General features: G+C 38.5%; 1 protein-coding gene across 4 annotated transcripts in view; it reads left to right on the top strand.

Annotated features, from left to right (window-relative positions):
• The window catches only part of GALNT7 (polypeptide N-acetylgalactosaminyltransferase 7), a 75,000-nt gene that overhangs the window by 5,663 nt on the left and 63,160 nt on the right, over window positions 1-6,177 (top strand). The gene's annotated exons all lie outside the window — the stretch shown is intronic.

Genomic DNA, 6,177 nt, shown 5'->3' with positions numbered 1-6,177 from the left:
ACGCAACGGGTTTGATGGGTCGTTTTTGGAAAACAAGTGACAATAGATGTGGTAGTTGGAGCTGCTTAGTGGCTGCAGAAAGGGGCATTAAAAATAGCATGCAATAAAGTCCTTACTTGGAAAGATGTGAAAATCTAGGTAACCGCTAACTCTGTTCTGATTTATTGAATTGAGAGGTGATGGCTAAGCTAAAGCAGTGGAAATTCTGTTGTAAGTTTAGCTATCAGAAAAGGCCCAGTGGGTCATCGGGATGTCAGCCTGAAGAGCAGCATACCACATGCAGAAGTGTGTGCGTGGGTTTTTCATCACACGGTCAAGCAGCACGAACCTTCTCCAGCTCGAGCTCAGTAGAGTTAAAATTGCTTGTACTGAGCTGGCATTCCCTAATGAAAAATGACAGTATCTTTGTCCTATTTTTGTCAGATATTAAATCAGCATTACGGGAGACTGCCAAGTGGAAATAGGGCAGGATAAGCTGTTACATTAATAGGTTTGACTTCTACCTTGGAGGGGGGTGGATGCTTTTCACAGAAAATAGGCCATATAAACTGAGAGAAGGATTCCAAGTCTGGTAGCAGTTACATTTAATTACTAGATTTCCTCCATAAGTATGGAAAACAAACATCTGCTGTGAACGATTAGTTTAAAAATAGAAACATGCTGCTTAAAAGGCCGCCTCCTCCACCAGTTTTCTTTAATCTTTTTGTGAATTAAAGGGAATTTATCTTGCTTGAATCTGCCTTTAGCAGTCCACCTCCGCCCTGCAGTGCTCTAGATTTTGGCACCGTGTTGGCAAATGAGGTATTTTCCCACTATGACTAACAGGAATGCCAAGCTACTGTGTGCAGAAAGCAGGATGTTGCCAGCATGGTCCAACAAACGGGAGCAGTAAGCAGCCAGCAATGTGCATTTCTGCGACCTGCGGTGCTGTTCAGGCTTGGATTTTGGGGCATTCTGAACTTTCAGGGGTAGATTTCTGAAAAACTTAACCCAAAAGTTGGGCTTGTGCTTTAGAGCAGGTTTCTGGTTTGGGGTTTATTGGTTTAATTGTCGGCTATTTCTTGAAAGAGCTTGCTGGCAAAGTATGTGCTTTTGTGGAGAAGGGCTCTTTTCTTGTTAGTAATTGTAAGCCAGGTAGAGGAGAAGGAGAATATTTTTATTCAACCTTTGTTTTCAAGTAGTAATCCTTATTGTGTTCTTCATATATGTGGTTAAATGGTTTTGAAATGTTTGCTTAGTCATTTGATAGCTCATTTGAATTGGTAGGTCTGAATTTTTGGGGAAAAAAACGACAACAAATTCCTTGCTTGCAGCAAGCCGTTTGTGGAATAGGCTGGTGCTTTTCTAGAGGTGTGTTTTACAGAACAGAATATCTATTGTCTGAAAACCCGCTGACTTCCCATTTTATTCCCACGTGGGAGTAACAATGCTATTCTTACCTGGCTAGGTATAAACTTTATGTAGAAAACAAAAATGGCTACTTTTTTTGAAATGAAGTTGATCCTCAAAAAAGGACTGTATTAAACAGGAATACCTGAGGAAAGAAGAGCTGAGACTTTTCACTCCCACCACCGCTAAGGACAGAAAAATATTAGTATTCCTACCCAGCTTGCCATTATCATTTCTTTCATTTTTTAACTTCTGTTGCCCCAGGCTAGTAGACTTCTTACCATTTTGAAGGCTTTTTCCTTCTCCATGAGTAAGCATGCTTTCTTGCAACTCACAGAACAAATGAGTTGTTTTTTTTCCATGTTATACTAATTGCATTTCTTTCAAGTTTCTCTCTTACTACCTTTTCTTGAATCCTTCATTCTAATCACTGACACCAGTAATTTTTTTTTGTTTGTTTTAATATTGCTCTGGCTTTCAGAAGCTGCAACTTATTTTCTTTTGATTTCCTTGTGGAATGCTGAGTTGCGAATAGCAGCAGCCAGCACTGATGTGTGGTACACCTCTGAGCAGCAGGAGGGGATTGCAAGAAGGTGTAAAGTAAAATCGGTATACTGGTTCACATTTGGAAAATTTCTTTACAGTTGAAGGTCTCAAAATATAACTGTTAATGAAATTAAAGCATAAGCAGATGGTGCTCTGCCCACAAAGTTTCTTGTTTTGTTGTCTTAAAAAAAAAAAAAAAAGAAAGAAATTGGCAATGAAAATGGCTTAGCAAGAACTATTCTGAATTGAGTTAATGTAGTTGGTTGATATAAAAAGACAAAGTATTGTGTTAAATAATGTGCTTTAGAAAAAGTTGCAAGATTTTTAATGAAACTGAATATTGTTTTTTCATAGTAGAACATTTTTGTCACAACTTGGGGATTAAAATTTGCTTTGGTTTTAACCTGTCATAAAAGATTTCCTTTTGTGAAGGATGACTAAAAAACAATGAATAGCTTTTCAATAGGGATGAAACACAGCAGGACTCCCATTTTTTTGCTCAATTCCTGCCTTTACGGGTTTGAGATATTTAAACAGTCTTTATTTTGAGCTAGATAATAAGAATTCTTGATAAGTCAAACAAAGAGGTATTTATTGTTTTATTAAGTTAATTTGTTAACAAATGCATCATCTAATGACATTTCAAAACAGAAACAAGAAAGAAACCAAGCCACCTCTTACAACTGTCTGGAATTGAAATGCCATGATCTTTCTATTCTTCCTATTAATGAAGGAATAACAAGAAAGACAATATTGAGATATGTTGTTCAGAGAAAATAAATTGTTCTCTGCATCCTTCAGTCTTGAAACATGATTTGCTACACTTTCACTTAAATGAGGCCTTGAAGTTAGCTCTTCATGACTTGTATATATGTCTTTTATAAGCCATGCATGTGTCAATGTGCATTTATCATGCATCTTAGATTGTTTCGCCTGCTCTGCTTCTGGTAATTCATCTCCCACACTGTTATTCTAATATGCCAAAGCCTTCTGAGAAGCTTTAAGCAGCAGCTATGAAATATGTTGCTCTTTTTCCTCACCTCTTCCATGCTTTCCACCTTTATTTTCCTCCCCTCTATGAAATATCTTCCTCCTGGGCAGAACCAAGACCTTCACTAGAGATTAGCTTAAAAAGAACAATATTTCATTGATCTGCCAAGGTGGAAAAGGGGGGGGGGTGTTAGTTTGATTGTTTTAAGGGAAGAACAGCTTTTTGTGGTAGTCTGTAAGTGTATTCTAATTGTGTATGTGCAGGCAGTCACTGCCTCTGATCAGAAAGTGTTTAGCCAGCAGTTCTCAGGAGCAAAAGGACGGATGGTGTGTGGGTTTCCTGTGCCTTGGCTCATGCTAATGATGCAGACGAATCTTGCACTGTCTCTTGCATCCCTTCTTGGAGATCGTCAGCTCCAAATGCTGATATTTCTCTCAGTGTAAGATACTCCGGTATCTTTTTTTACTCCAGACTTTTACTTACTGTGTAGAGTGATCATGAGCTGCACCCTCTGTGCAGGTATTCCAGCCCTGCCTCTGGGCCTCTAAAGTAAGACTGCGTTTGAGTGACCAACATGTTTAAGAGATGAAGTCACCTTGTGTCTTCTGTCCCTCCCCGTTTTCAAATACCAATCTAAAATGTTCATCTTGAAGACTTGCTTATGTTTCAATAATGCAAACAGGATCAGAAAATTCAGGCTGAGAAAGAATGTTGACTTGACAGTGAGGCCATGAACCTCTTTGAGCAGGTCCTGCCGTGAGCTCCTCCTTCAGGGTCACCAGTGGAGAAAACATCCTGAAGGAGGGCAGCTCTGCATTTCAGACTGGGAGAAGGCTTTGTCAAACCTGGGGCAGGTGGTTACTGTGGCGCAGCTTTGGCAACGTACGATGAGACCCTTGAGTAGGAATCCGAAGTGGTGATACCAGAGCCATTATTTCATGTGGAGAAACAAAGGGGGGAATCTGTAAGACACAGCGTCGTCATCTTAGTGAGCAGTCTTGCCTTTTCCATGGCTACTATATAAGTCACCTCTCAGGTAGTTGCCAAATTTTGTTCCCACTGTTATCTTCCACCAAGGCTAGTGATGACAGGGGAGTTGTCAAGCTGTTCTGATAAAAGGGAACAGCCTGCCAGGATAGTTCATGTAGCCTTTAATCTTTGTGTATGCCTGAGGGTCCCTGGGAAAAAGAGGATGGCAGGGAGCAGACTGGATTAATTTTTCTGGATGAAATGGATATGTCCTGGGGGTTGGCCTACTTAAAAATAATGAGGATTCTTTGAAATTTGCTGTCCTTGAGCACGTTTTATCTGTCCTACGGTATGATGTCCTACGGTATACCTCTCATAAGGTATGATGAGATCCTCACTAGGAAGCTTGATATTGACCGTTGATTGACTGCAGCCAGTACAAGTTCGTGTTGGTGTAATGAGGTGCATTGACCTTTGCTGGTCCAGGTTCTTTTTCCAATCTCATCCTCAGATGATGGATGAGTACCTTGCTTAAACTTTTTTTTTTCCCCTAGTCAATTTTATTTTCCTTGTTGATTCTTTGTGGGGATTTGGGGAGTTAATTGGGCTTACTCTCATGACACACTGTTCAGCAACTTAAGAGTTTTCTTGGTTTGCACTAAGGTGATAAGAATATCTGGAAGTTAAGAAGAAAGATAAATGATTAGAAGAATAGATAAATTAGAAGAAAGATAAATGATTAGAATACTTCTCTTGGTTTTTATCCTCTGTAGTAGCTTAGACAGTCCATCTTCTAACAGATTTTTTAACAAGTATATAAAATTATTATTAACAGGATATAAAACTAACACTTTTATGAATAAAACTGTTTCTGTATGAGCTCCACAGCTCAAGTCTAGGATTACAGAAGTCTTTACAGCCTTAAATGCTAAGCACCAAAGTTCCCACTGATAGACTCGGCCAGTTGCTGTTACTGGAAAGGAGAGAGATGGCTTGAACAGGTTTTTGAACAGGTTTCATCTTGCACAATATTTGCAAGAATTTAGTCTGTATTGAGAACTTGTCAAAGTACTGTTTTCAGTTTAATCCCAGCAATCCTGATTTTCAGGAATGATTCACAGCTGTTAATTTCTAAGAAACAGAACTTTTATCTATTGATTTGGTTTATCTAACAGCCATAGTGTACTTTTTAACATTACCAACGGCGTTACGTTCTGAACAGAATTTGTTATACTTTTTAGGTCAATACTTTAAAATATGTTTTAATAACTTTACTTAACAGTCTTGACTCTGATACCTTAAAATGTTCATCAGTAAGAATGCTTTCAAGTATATGAAGTCATTTTATTTTATCTCCCTTTTTCAATTCCCAAACCTGAGATTTGCTAAGTCCAGAGCACCATACTTTTACATATTTACTAAACTGCATGGGCATTCATTTTTAAGCCCAGTTTTACTTAAGAGAAAGTTAAGGTTTCAAGTACAGGATCTGTGTCTTGCGGCTAAATTAGTTAAATATTCATGTCTGTAGTTGCATGTAGTTGACTGTAGCTTTGCAAGTGGAAGTCTTCAAAGCTGTACATATTTTGAGAGTCCTGTTTAGGTTCTAGCACCAAACCCCCACAACTTTCTACTAGGAAGTCCATTTTTTCCCCCACGTGCGCTTGTTAATTTTGTAACACATTATTGTTGCTTGACTGTTTCTGTACTGCATGGGATGTAGAACTCAGAAACCTTAGTGTACAAAAAAGACCTGGTTATGGTAGCTCCAGTGTTTTATAACTGGTGCTGACTTTTTCCCAATGCACGGTAAGCTCTGCAGTATTCCTTTCCCTTCATGTATTTCACAAACACCAGCCCTGTGTTACTGGCTGGTATGTGCGAATGGAAGATTACATGTCAACATGACAGCAACAGTTGGTTTTTCTCAGGTGGTGTCTATATCGTTAAAACTTCGATGTGTGTGGAATTGCTGGAAGGTTGTTTTTTTTTTTTTTTAAGTGAAACCTGGGTTGTCTTTTTTTTTGGTCAAGTTTATGTATGTTTTGCTTTTAATTGTTTATTTATTTTTAGTTATTTTGATTTATTTCCTCTCTAGACTGAGAAAATGTGGCCAGCATTAGATTGGCACATTCCTTAATATCGTTTCTTATCTAGCTGTAGTGGTATAGAAGATCGAATACAAGAGTGAGAAAATACTTGCTAATTTTGTTTAATTCTTTATCTTACATGGAAGGGAGTTCTGCCTGACACTTGGGTGCATTTTGCAAGAAAAGCATAGT

Source organism: Anser brachyrhynchus (genome assembly GCF_964034855.1).
Source record: "Anser brachyrhynchus genome assembly, chromosome: 4".
NCBI classification, from domain to species: domain Eukaryota; kingdom Metazoa; phylum Chordata; class Aves; order Anseriformes; family Anatidae; genus Anser; species Anser brachyrhynchus.
This window is presented reverse-complemented; position numbering and strand designations above follow the sequence as displayed.